We start from the raw sequence: 12,157 nt of genomic DNA on the forward strand, positions 1-12,157 counted from the left end.
AGGTAATGCTTTATTAACTTTAGCTTTTGATAATTTAAGATTTAGCATCCGTTTTGCCATTTTTAAACATTGTTTTGTCATGCTGTATTTCAGTACTCTGACCCACATGCAGATTCACACAAGGACTCCGAAACTAGATGCAATGGAGATTTATTTACAGTGAAAGAAATAAAATAATGGGAAAATGCACTCTGGAACTCAGGGGGGCTGTGCCAGATCTGGTTCTGTGATGAGAGGGGAAATGTTAACTGGGAACCAGTGAACTTGAGAAAACAGCAGATTAAATTGAGGGTGGAGGGAGACTTACAACCTCTGCGGTGAAGGTGAGCGCTAGAGGAGAGGCATGGATCCGGGTAAGTGCTGTGGAGGCTCTGCGGTGGCAATGGCGGAAAGAGCAGGAAGGCTTTGGAGTCCAGAGCCTGGTGTGGCGAGTAGTAGTTGAGGCATGACGTGGTTCCTAGGCATACTTTAAGCACAGAGCACTGAATAATCCCAGCCAAGGCGCAGTGGTGGAAATTTTTTTACCAGCCACTCAAATATTTTACTAGCCACTAACTAGATTTTTCTTGTTTTATTTTATTATTTTAAACCATTAAAAGATGCATCTCTGTAAAAAAAAAAAATCAGACAAGTGAAATGTTTTTCTGTGGAGTGTTTTTGAAGTATTTTTTGGTGCTTTTGTAAGTTTTTGTATGTAAGTTGTAATATTTTTCAGACACTTTTAATATCCGCTGCTTTTAATGCATTGATCTATTTGTGCTACCCGCTTATATTTTGATAAAGGAAGTGATTTTTGTGGTTTGAGAAAGGTTTTCGTTGTGGATATAAATTGTTCCAATGCTATGCTAAGCATAACTCCTAAGCTTCCACTTCAGTATCCAATGATATTTAACATTAACACGAACTGCTACAGTTTTCAGTTTGTAAACATGACTGTAGCAGTTTTTGACGGGTAGCACCAACCGTTAGACATAGCTGTTTAGCCGTGCTACGGTAGGAAAATCTGACGAGGAAGCACAGATAGTCAGAACCGTAGGCGCGAACGCACACTGACCGACGTCATGACGTCATTGATTTAGTTTATAAAAAAAACGTTTAACTTTCGGTTCTTCCCTTGACTACTCATAAAAAAACATTTTTGTTGTCTGCCACCTGCTTAACTCCCGAAATGTTTCGCCACATTGCTAATGCTAGTCCTCCTCGCTACTTTCTTCTTCTTCTTGATTTTTATTGGTGGTTGGTAAACAACTGAAGGAATCAATACCACCACCAACTGGTAAAGAGTGTCTGCTAACTTTTCTCCTTCTTGCATTTAGCAGCAACTCGAGCACATTACTGCCCCCTATATGTCAGGAGGACAAATAAACCTTTTTCTGTTCAAATTGCCAACCCGCCACAGTGGCGTGTGCGTTGATCAAATTCACCCGCCACTTCAAATATTTATCCCACATTTGGCCAGCAGCGAGTGTTAATTTCCAGCGCTGCCAAGGCATGAAAAAAGTTACACAACATTCACTTCACAGTAATCATAGCAAAAACATGAGGCACGATACTACCAACAAGTGGGACCATCAAGCAATGAATGACTGTTCAGCTGCTACTTAAGACTCCAGCAGCTGATTACTGGAAATCAGCTGCAGGTGCATCAGCCTGCTGAAACTACCACAAAATCTTCTCAAAGAAGAGCGCTCACAAAAAACTGAATCCTAACATCTTTTGTAGTTTTAGGTGCGGTTTTGTTACTTTAAGCTACTGTTTTGCGAACTTTGGCATTTATTTTAACTAAAGTTTAACTATAGTGTTTTAATTTTAACAACTCAGTTTTAGCTTGATTTGCAAAGTCATTCAGAACTCACACTGCATTTTCACAAAAAGTACAATTTCTTGAGTACTGATTCATATCATGTTTTTTGTCTTGATATGAGAAAATATGTCAGAAAATTCTACAGAATACCTTGACAACTTTGTGGAAAATGTACTTGAGTACTTCACCAATTAGAAAAAATAAATAAATACATTTTAGAAATAATGTTTATGTCCTAGTAACATGTGTTTTCCATGTCAACAAGGTTGCCTGTGTATAGACACTGAAGCACCCCTATTACTATTCACTTGTTATTTACACAATTTTGATTCACATCTCCTTCACTAACACTAACACACTAACAAAGAAAATACATCAAAACATGCAGGAATCGTGCTATGACTTTTGGTAGCAGTATATCATATGACATTAATAAAATTTACAAAAAATTAACGAAGAAAAAGCAATACTATTTCTACATATACTACAATATGATTGATTTCTATAACAGTTTTTATGAATTCACAGTTTAAATTTAATGACTTTTAGAGACTTTACTATATATTATTCGACTTAGTGTGACCTTACATACCAACTTTTGAACTGTCTGAACTTTTAAAAATTTTTCTAAACTCTTTTTCTGTCAACATATTTTCTTTTACAGTTTACACATACAAATGTATGTATTTTTGTCTTTTTTCACCCAGTGTCTCTCTCACTGCTATAGGACTTGTAGTTTTCTCTTAAATCTTTGCAGAGTGCACACACCCGAACTCATTGATTTTCATTGTACCTAAGCTCATACTTATCTCTTTAGAACTGAAACTGAAGAGTCTTTGTAGTTTGTCAGATCTCTTACGTAAACCACTGTAGGAATACATGTGAAAACTAGACGTTTCTGTGACTTGCAGCTCGGGACATTTTTTTTCAATACGACTGCTATTTTTCACAGTGATGTTTTTGTGTGAGGCTTAATTTTTAGTCTGTTTCTATCTGCTTATTAGGATTGCTGTCAAGGAATAAGAGGTACTGTTACAAAGAACATAAGATAGCCGTTGTTGTTGTTATTTATTGCCGAGTGTTTTCACGCTGACATGCTGGTTAAACACATTGGGCAACACTCATGAAAACGAGTAAGATATTATTTTATGGTAGATTCAGCTTGCTAGATTAAGCTAACCGCGACATAAGCACACTTCTGGTCCGCCGTCCATTTCACTTCCGGTTCGCGTCAACTACCTAAACAAATGCAAAGCAACTACAGAGCCCTCTAGCGGAATGGGAGGAGTGAATTCAACATCCCGGCCCCAATGACCTGTACAGACGGTCATCCCAGAAAATATTGGTGAACGACAAGTTAGAACAAGTAACAACCTTTGATAACTATTTAATTTTAACTTTGTCATAAGAAACTTTTCCGAATGAAAAATATCTGTTGCATATTTTCATGGAGATAATTGTACTTAGAGTAATGACTAACAGTTTACAGTAATCATGAACATGACGTTAAGTGATAGTCATCTGTAACATATGGAAAAGACACACAAACTGAAGGTAAGTAGAGCCTACTCATCAGTATTTCCTTCTAGCAAACATAGCTTGTGTATTGGGCAGGTGTAAGTGCCTCTATGAGTCTTTACTTGCACTGATCGCACTAGTCCGTCAGCTCCAATGTTGACATCAGTGACCAAACCGAGGATCAGTACCAGATCTCCAACCTGATAGTTTCTGGAATGATGGTTCCACTTCTGCCTCTGCTGCAGGCTGGGTAGGTACTCTTTCACCCACCAAACCCAGAAAATGTCTGCTAAATACTGGACTTGGCGCCAGTGCCGACGATACAGATCCTGTTTTACAAAGTGACCAGGAGGCAGAGAGCTTTCTGGTCTCAGCAGAAGCAAATCATAGGGAGTCAAAGGCTGACCATCCCTCAGGTCCTCTGACAACTTCTTTAGTGGTCTCCCATTGACAATGTTTTCAATGATGCAGAAAAGTGTCATTAATCCTTCATCATCCAAAGTCTGTTGTCCTGCAACACTCATGAGAATTGAGCGCACAGAACGAATCAGCCTCTCCTATACGCGCCCCATATGTGAGGCGGCAGGAGGATTAAACATCCATTGTGCTTCTCTCTGGAGTAGATGTTCCTCTATCCTTTGCTGGTTCCATCCTTCCAGAGCCTTCTGCAATTCACAACGAGCACCAACAAAGTTCGTCCCATTGTCCGAGCGTATCCTGTTGAGGTGTCCTACGACGAGCCATGAACCGTCGAAGAGCATTTATGAACGATTCTGTATCCAAGCTGCCATCTCCAAGTGAATAGCCCTGGTTGTTAGGCAAGTGAATAAACAGCCATACCTCTTCACCTCACTTCGTCCTCTTTTGATGGTAATGGGCCCAAAATAATCAATTCTGACGTGAGTGAAAGGCAGCTTACATAGAGTCACACGATCAATTGGTAAGTTGGCCATGTACTGAGTACTGATTGGAGCTCTTTGTCTTTTGCAAGGTACACACTGTGCTAGGACTTGCTTCACTGCTACACGGCAATACAAAAGAATTATCTAATCTCAGCAAGTACCCCTTCAACTCCAGAATGACCTGTGAGTCTGTGGAAATGCCATATGACAAGCTTGCTGACATGGTGGTTTTGAGGCAAAATTGCTGGGTGTTTTGCCGCTTCAGGTATTGGAGCATTGGTGAGCCTGCCTCCAACACGGAGTAATCCATCACTGAGTCGTACTGGAGTTAACTTCCTGATGCCTTCTCCTTTCTTTGGACAAGTAAAGTGGGTGCGTTGAATGTATTCAACGATGGCAATCTCCGCCAGTTTTGTTTCATTTAGTGTTATTGGTGCACCTAGTCTGGCTTCAGTCCTTTTCAGAAGAATATTCTTTGCTCGTACAATCAATACGATAGCTCATTTGAGTTTGTACCAGGAGGAATACCTCTGCATGAAACAATCAATTGCTGATTGAATGGTGAGCATATGTCTGACTTGACTTTTTTACCTCTGCTTCTGGAGGTAAGCTTCCTAGCTCAGGCTGGCAAGGCCATAACTCTTCTTCCTGCCACAGGAAAGCAGGGCCTTTGATCCAGCGCTCACTGTTTGTGAGTTCTTCAGCAGACAGTCCCCTTGAAACATCATCTGCAGGGTTTAGTTCTGTGCAGACATGTCTCCATTTCGAGGCTTGTGAGACTTCACGGATCTGTGAAACTCTATTTGCGACAAAGGTTTGGTACCGTTTCTCTTCATTTCTGATGTAATGCAGGACAATAGTGCTGTCTGTCCAGAAGACAGAATCCAGGAGGGATAGCTCGAAGCTTTGTTGGATCTTCTGATCAAGCTGTACCGCTACCACAGCAGCCGCCAGTTCTAGTCTTGGAATGGTGCTTGGTTTGACAGGAGCCAGCCTATTCCTCGAGAGGACGATATTACAGTAGATGTTATTGTTGCTTACGACCCTGAGGTAGCTAACAGCCCCATAACCCAATTCAGAAGCATCACTGAAGTGATGAAGTTGCATGGTGACTGAAGCTGCAGTAAAACCTTTAGGTCTGAGACATCAAGGCACTTGTAGTCTTCAGAGTTTCGGCAGGTCGTTTAACCACCGGCCCCATTGCTCAGCAATGTCACTTGGGATGGTTTCATCCCAACCTAGTTTCAAGCGACATAGTGCCTGAAACAGTGCCTTTTCCCGTAAAATGAAAGGGCCGACTAACCCCAAGGGGTTATAAACTGAACTTATTGTGCTTAGCATACCTCTTTTTGTCTTGGGTTTGTCCTTGACCTTGATGATGAAGGTGATGCAGTCATCTGTTATGTCCCAGGACACTCCAAGAGCTCTTTCCAATGACGGCTCTCCATCCAGGTCCAACAATGGTACTTGATTTGCACGTTCCTCCTCTGGGATAGACTTCAGGACCTCAGTTGAATTACTTGTCCATTTAGTTAAGCGAAAACCTCCTTGGTTGATCAGCTGCACTGCTAGATGGATGGCTTGTTGGGGTGAGTCTGAGGATTTCAGGTAATCATCCACATAGAAGTTTTGTTCTACAGTGGAGACGGTCTCTGCATCATACAGATGTGCATGATCTGATGCACACCTCCTCAATGCAAAACTTGCCGCGCTTGGAGACCACACTCTGCCAAAGAGGTGGACTTCATACAGTAAGTAACTACCTCATTGTTAGGATTGTGGTCCTTCCACCACAGGAACCGTAGCACATCTCTGTGTTCCGGAGTTACAGTCCTGCTCACCATTATTGGCACCCCTTCATGATTTGCATAGCTGAGTGAATATCTTCATGATCATTCATTGGTTAATTCATGTCATATGTGTGGAGGCAGTCCATCACAAGTGATCTTTATGTGTGATTTGCAACAGGTGAGCCAAATTGGGTTTTCATATTGATTTGCAGCAAAGGGTGCCAATACCATTGGCATGGTAAAAATTGTTTTTCTTTGTTTTCCTCATAATGTTTATCTTTTTAAATGTTTTTGATCATTTGCTGTTTTGCATCAAGCACAAGCTATGAGCAATAAAATGTTGTTTCACTTGATGAATTTCCTTCAGTAAATATTCCATTATATGTACTTAAACTTCATGGGTGCCAATAATGGTGAGCAGGACTGTACATGTATCTGATTGAACATGCCCTCAATGTCCGCCATTACAGCGACAGGACCTTGTCGGAAGCGGATCCGCACATTTATTCATTTGTTTGTCAGATCTGGTCCCTGGTGGATGACGTGATTGAGAGATGTTCCGTTGTACTTAGCTGTGCAGTCAAAGACAACTCGCACCTTTCCAGGCTTGCAAGGGTGAGTTACTAGGTGATGTGGGAGATACCAAACTTCGCCATCATTGCGGTCAAGCAACAAGGCTGGGACCTCTTCCGCATATCCTTTTTCAATGGTTGACTTCATTGCCTTCACATACTTGTCTTTAGGGTCTGAGTCCTTTGTTAATCTGCATTTCAGTAGTTGCAGTCTCCATGTAGCAAAGTTGTTATTGTTAGGCAGTATCACTGCTTCATTCTTAAAGGGTATGTCTAAGGTATAGTGTGAGCCTTCTTTGGAAAGTGGGTTTTCCCACAGTTTAATCACCTTGTGGTCATTGATTGATAGATCGTTCTCTTGAGTGGGGTCATCAAGTTTCCAAAATCTTTCCACCTGTGTCTGCAGACTTTGGTCTGACTTGTGGAAGTAGGACTTAGCCTTCCTACCTTCTCTGTAATCAATGGGTCCATTTATGGCCCAGCCGAGTACTGTTCTGGTAGTGTATGGGTCATTATCGCCTCCTACGCAGTACTCTTCAGCTCTGAGAAGACGTGGAGCATCTTGTCCAATAACGATGTGCACATTATTGGACTTGATGCTGGTAATAGGGATGTCTGCTAAGTGATCCCATCTGGCTGCCTCGTCAGGTGTCACGAGACAGCTAAGTCCTATGTTTAATTTCTTAAGTGTTCTCACACCATTAAGCATGTAGATGCTGCCATCGTGCAGAGAGTCGATCTCGAGATCCACACTTCAAGTAAATACGCCTTCTTGGCTCCCTCCTACTGTATCAAGGTCTAACCTTGCAGGCTTGCCTTTGACCTTGAGTTTCTTGGTCAGTTCTTCTGACACTAAACTGGTGTTGGCTCCAGGATCGAGTAATGCATATGTGACAGAACTGATGTTTGTAGCTTTTCCCCTAACGACCACAGGAACGACAGGTAAACAAACTTTACCATTTGCAGCTGCAGCGAATCCACATGTGACATTAAGTGATCTGGTAGGTTGTGTTTGTTGGGTAGTTTTATTGTCATCAGTAGTGTCCTGGCCTGCTGTTGTATTCTGTCGGTTAGTGTGGTTAGGATGCAGCCATTTGTTATGTTTCCGTCCACAGCCAGGCACATTGCACACCCAGTTGCGTGTGCAAATCTCAGCACTGTGCCCCATCATGAAACAGTTTTGACACAGGTTCTTTTCTTGAATAAACACAAGGCGCTCTGGCACTGTTAGGGATTAGAAGCCTGGGCACTGGTTTAAGAAATGATGCTCTGAGCATTTGAGACATCTTAAATAAGCTGGCTGCTTGGTATGTGTGGACTTATTCTCCTGGACTGCAGTTGCCTTGACAGTGGTGGGGTAGTTTTGACGATGTTTCTTTGAGACTTTGGTAGGTGATGTAAAGTTGTTTGGCTTCTCCTGCTTCTTGTAGCCAATTAACCCACCAAAGACTGGATCAGACTTCTGTTTAGCCTCTGTCCCCACAAAGCTGACAATGTCGTTGAGTTTCAGTAGATGTCCTTCTTTTGTGATGTCGTAGTTTTTATTTAACCACTTGGCTCTGAGATCTGATGGGAGCTTGCTAATTATCTCAACTAATGTGCGGCGGCCACTGAGCTCTTCCTCATATTTCATGGCAGCAAGTGTGTCCTTACAGCCTCTCAGTTGGTCTGCGAAGTCTCTGAGTTGCATATTGTCTCTTATCTCTTTAAAGTTTAAAACCTTTTCAACCCAAGCTTGGGAGATGGAATGAGGATTTCCAAATCTTGATTTTAGTCGCTCAAGTGCTTCCCTGAAACCCGCGCTGGGATTGGGGTTGCATAGACAGTGACCAATAGCATCTCAAGCTTTTACTTCTGTGTACTGGTGCAGACGAGTTAACTTTTCTTCGGCCGAAACAGACTCTTTGTCCACCATTGCAGTGAAAAGCCTCATGAACTTCCAATACTGGAGGGGGTCACCATCGAACTTGATCAAATCTGTTGGTGGGAGCCTGAGAGAGTCCACTTGGGCTTGATACTGCTGCCTTGAAAACTCTAGCAGTTGTGAGATGGAATCATCTGCTTTCTGGGATGGCGATGGTTGCGTTATAGTAGGGGTTCTGCCAGTTTTAGGTGTAGAATGGAGATCTGCAGTTAGGGCTTGCATCTTTTGCTGATTATGTTGCATCTGTGCATCCAGCTCAGCCTTGTGATGTATTCGCTGGAGCTCTAGCTCAAACTCCTCCTTGTTGAGTCTGAATAATAGCTCAAAGTTTTCCTTCTCTTTCTTCCTTAGAGCTTGGATTTCTTTCTAGTTCTGCTGATGTAGAATTTTCATCATTTATGTCAGCTGGAGGTTCACTGAATAAATCAACTTGAGTAGTGACATCCGAGTCATCATCAACATATGGATGAACACCAGCTACATCTTCTACTTCTTGCTGCCAGGCTAAAGCCTCATGACGCACATCATGAATGTTCATCAAGATAAGCTTCTCATAAGCATCAGACTCTTCTTTGTCAATATCATCGGTGAGTCGAATGTGATAACATCTATGTGCCTCCTGAAGCTGTGCACGCACTAAATCGAGGCTTTGCAACACTGACTTTAATTCTTCTGGCTTATTTTCTCTGATTTTGTCGTTTGCAGATGTAATCATCTTAGTTACAGCCGCTTTAGCTTGTCCTCTCTTCATCTTTAGTGTTGCAAGGTCTATTTCTCCCACAGAATCTTTAGTTTCAGACATGGCTGCCTTCGTGTTTAACTTTATGTTACAAAGAACATAAGATAGCCGTTGTTGTTATTTATTGCCGAGTGTTTTCACGCAGACATGCTAGTCAAACACGTATGGCAATACTCATGAAAACGAGTAAGATATTATTCTATGGTAGATTCAGCTTGCTTGATTAAGCTAACCGCGACATAAGCGCACTTCCGGTCCGCCGTTTATTTCACTTCCGGTTCGCATCAACTACCTAAACAAACGCAAAGCAACTATAGAGCCCTCTAGCGGAATGGGAGGAGTGAATCCAACAGGTACAGATGTTCTGTTATCATGGGAACCTGTCAGAATTTGGGTTCTTGTCTGGGTGGTTCTTTGAGTTTCTTTTTTTGGGGGTTTATTGTTCCATTTTTGGTTGTCCTGTGTTTAGTTTTGTCAGTTGGTTTTTGCTCCCTCTGCCCTCTGTGTTCTTTGTCATATTCTCTTGTCTTCAGTCAATTATTTGTTTGCCTGCCATGCCCATCTACACCTGCCCCAAGTTTGTAATCACTCCCCTGTGCCCACTTCTCCTAATCTCCTAATCACCTCCTGTCATCTCCTCCACTTACTCACTGGTCTGTTGTTGCTTTCGTGCACTGTCAAGTTCCTCCCATGTCTTGCCTCTTGTGTTTCATTCATGTTTGAATTTCGTGTGTGTTTTGTTTTTGCTGCCACATCAGCTTTTGTTTTTCTGTTATTTATAATAAATTAGGTTTTCTTTAGGCTCACGTCTTGAGTCTGCACATTAAGTTTGCCTCTCTGTCCACCACACCTGACAGAACCTTAATAAGCACTGGCAGAAGTATTAACAATACTTTTAATTTTTAGTCTCTTTACTCTTCTAGTTTCTACATCACAATGTAAGCCATTTAGTCATCTTATATTACTAGAAGAAGCTCTTTGAGAACAAATTTTAGGCAATAGCTGTATTGGCATCCATCAAAATTTCTGCAGAAATTTTCTACTATTTTTTTATCAAATGTTTGGGTGAAAAATTAAAGTTTTACAATGGTGTTCAAACTTTTAAACATGGCTGCTTTTTGCCTTTTTAAGAGGAATTCTGTTGGCCTGAAAGAACCTCGGCCAGCCCTGATTTAGCTTTGTACTGCTCATACAGGAGCTTGGGGACTTGGAAACATAACTAACAAGAACTTACTGATGGAACTAATGTATCCCAAGTCAGCTCACCTTGTGGTTGCTTGCTTATACTCACATGACCTTAGGATATCAATACCCTAATTTGCTTATTTAGCTCAAGATGTACATCTAACACCAAAGTTGGTAATGGTAAACAATGATTTATTTAGCCAATTAAAGTTGTGAATAATTGGGTAGAAATAATGAGGGAGGTGGGTGGTGAGTTTCTCTAGTACACACAGGTTATTGCCTGATGTAGTAGATATCACCAGGGTCTCTTAAGTGCATAAATTAGCACTGGGTAAGTCTTCACTTGATTTACTGTAGATCCCAAAACGACACAATCATTACTGTAATAGCTTCCCCACACTACAGTTTACCCTTCAACATATTTGATCACTTTTTTTCTTTCAAATGGATTAACTCTCATGCTGTTTTCTTTGCTCTAAATTATGAATAATGGAACATGAAAGAGTAATTATTTTCTCATTGCACATAGTGGATGTGGATTAATTTAATAAAGAAGAAACAAGACCTCTGGTGTTGTGAAGCATGTTAACAAACATCTCCACTCCTTTCTAACAGATTTCTGTTTCATTGTCAACTTTGTGTGTGTGGTGGTGGTGGTGGGGTCACAGTTGTCTGCAGAAAGACCTGCAGACACCCACTGGTGACAACCTTTTCATGTCATGCCCGCTGAAATCTTATATCATTATAAATGGTNGGGGGGTAAAATGAGGTAAGCACTGCCCAATCAAGTAAATTAAGTAATTTTTTTCCCAATGCATTTCTTTATTCAGCGTACATAGTAGCTGTCATTTTTAAACAAATAAAATTGTTCATCCTGTTCCTTTTGATTTTGGGTAATCACACTTTTAGAAATAATAATAATAATCCAATTACAGCATCAGACATAATTATGTTTAGAAACTCGGTCAAAGTTGAAGGTTTTCTTACATAATCAGAATTAAAAGACAATTATCCCATTTTGGATAATAATAGTTGATTTCATTCATCAGCTGATAAATGCAGTGGTTTTTCCCAGCTGTGGTGTGTAAATTATCTGTTTTATTTTATTTCAGTTAACATAGAGGTACTTATATGATGTGACTTGCTCCACATCTACCCCTGAGATGGACATAGGCAGCTGCAATGTCTTTGTGCAGCTGAAATTTACCACCATTCCCTTGGTTTTGTCTACATTTAACAGTAAATTGTTCTCCCAACATCACCTCACAAAATTATCCACCAGTTTCCTGTAGTCCTCCTCCTATCTTCTCACCACACTTTCCACTATAGCCATATCACCCAAGTACTTTTGCAGATGATCTAACCTGGAACAGTCCTTAAAGTTTGTGATGTAGGTGGTAAAGAGGAAGGGAGACAGCACAGTTCCCTGGGGGGCCCAGATGGTACATATCAGACAGTCAAACACAGTTCTGTAACTTCACAAACTCCAGTCTGCCCGTCACATAGTTGATGATCCAGATGATGAGTGATGCATCCACATCCATTTTTTCCAGCTTCTCCCTTAGCAGTCAAGGCTGGACGGTATGTTTTTTGTTTTTTTTTTTCTGCTCCTGGTGGAAGGCGGACGTGTTTCTTTTCTCTCTGTCTCCTCGTGCCCCCCCCACCTGCCTTTTCTTTTTCGAAGCCTCTTTTTACATATTTTCCAAAAATTTAAGGAATATGG

The sequence above is a fragment of the Kryptolebias marmoratus genome, linkage group LG17, assembly GCF_001649575.2.
Source record: "Kryptolebias marmoratus isolate JLee-2015 linkage group LG17, ASM164957v2, whole genome shotgun sequence".
NCBI classification, from domain to species: Eukaryota; Metazoa; Chordata; class Actinopteri; order Cyprinodontiformes; family Rivulidae; genus Kryptolebias; species Kryptolebias marmoratus.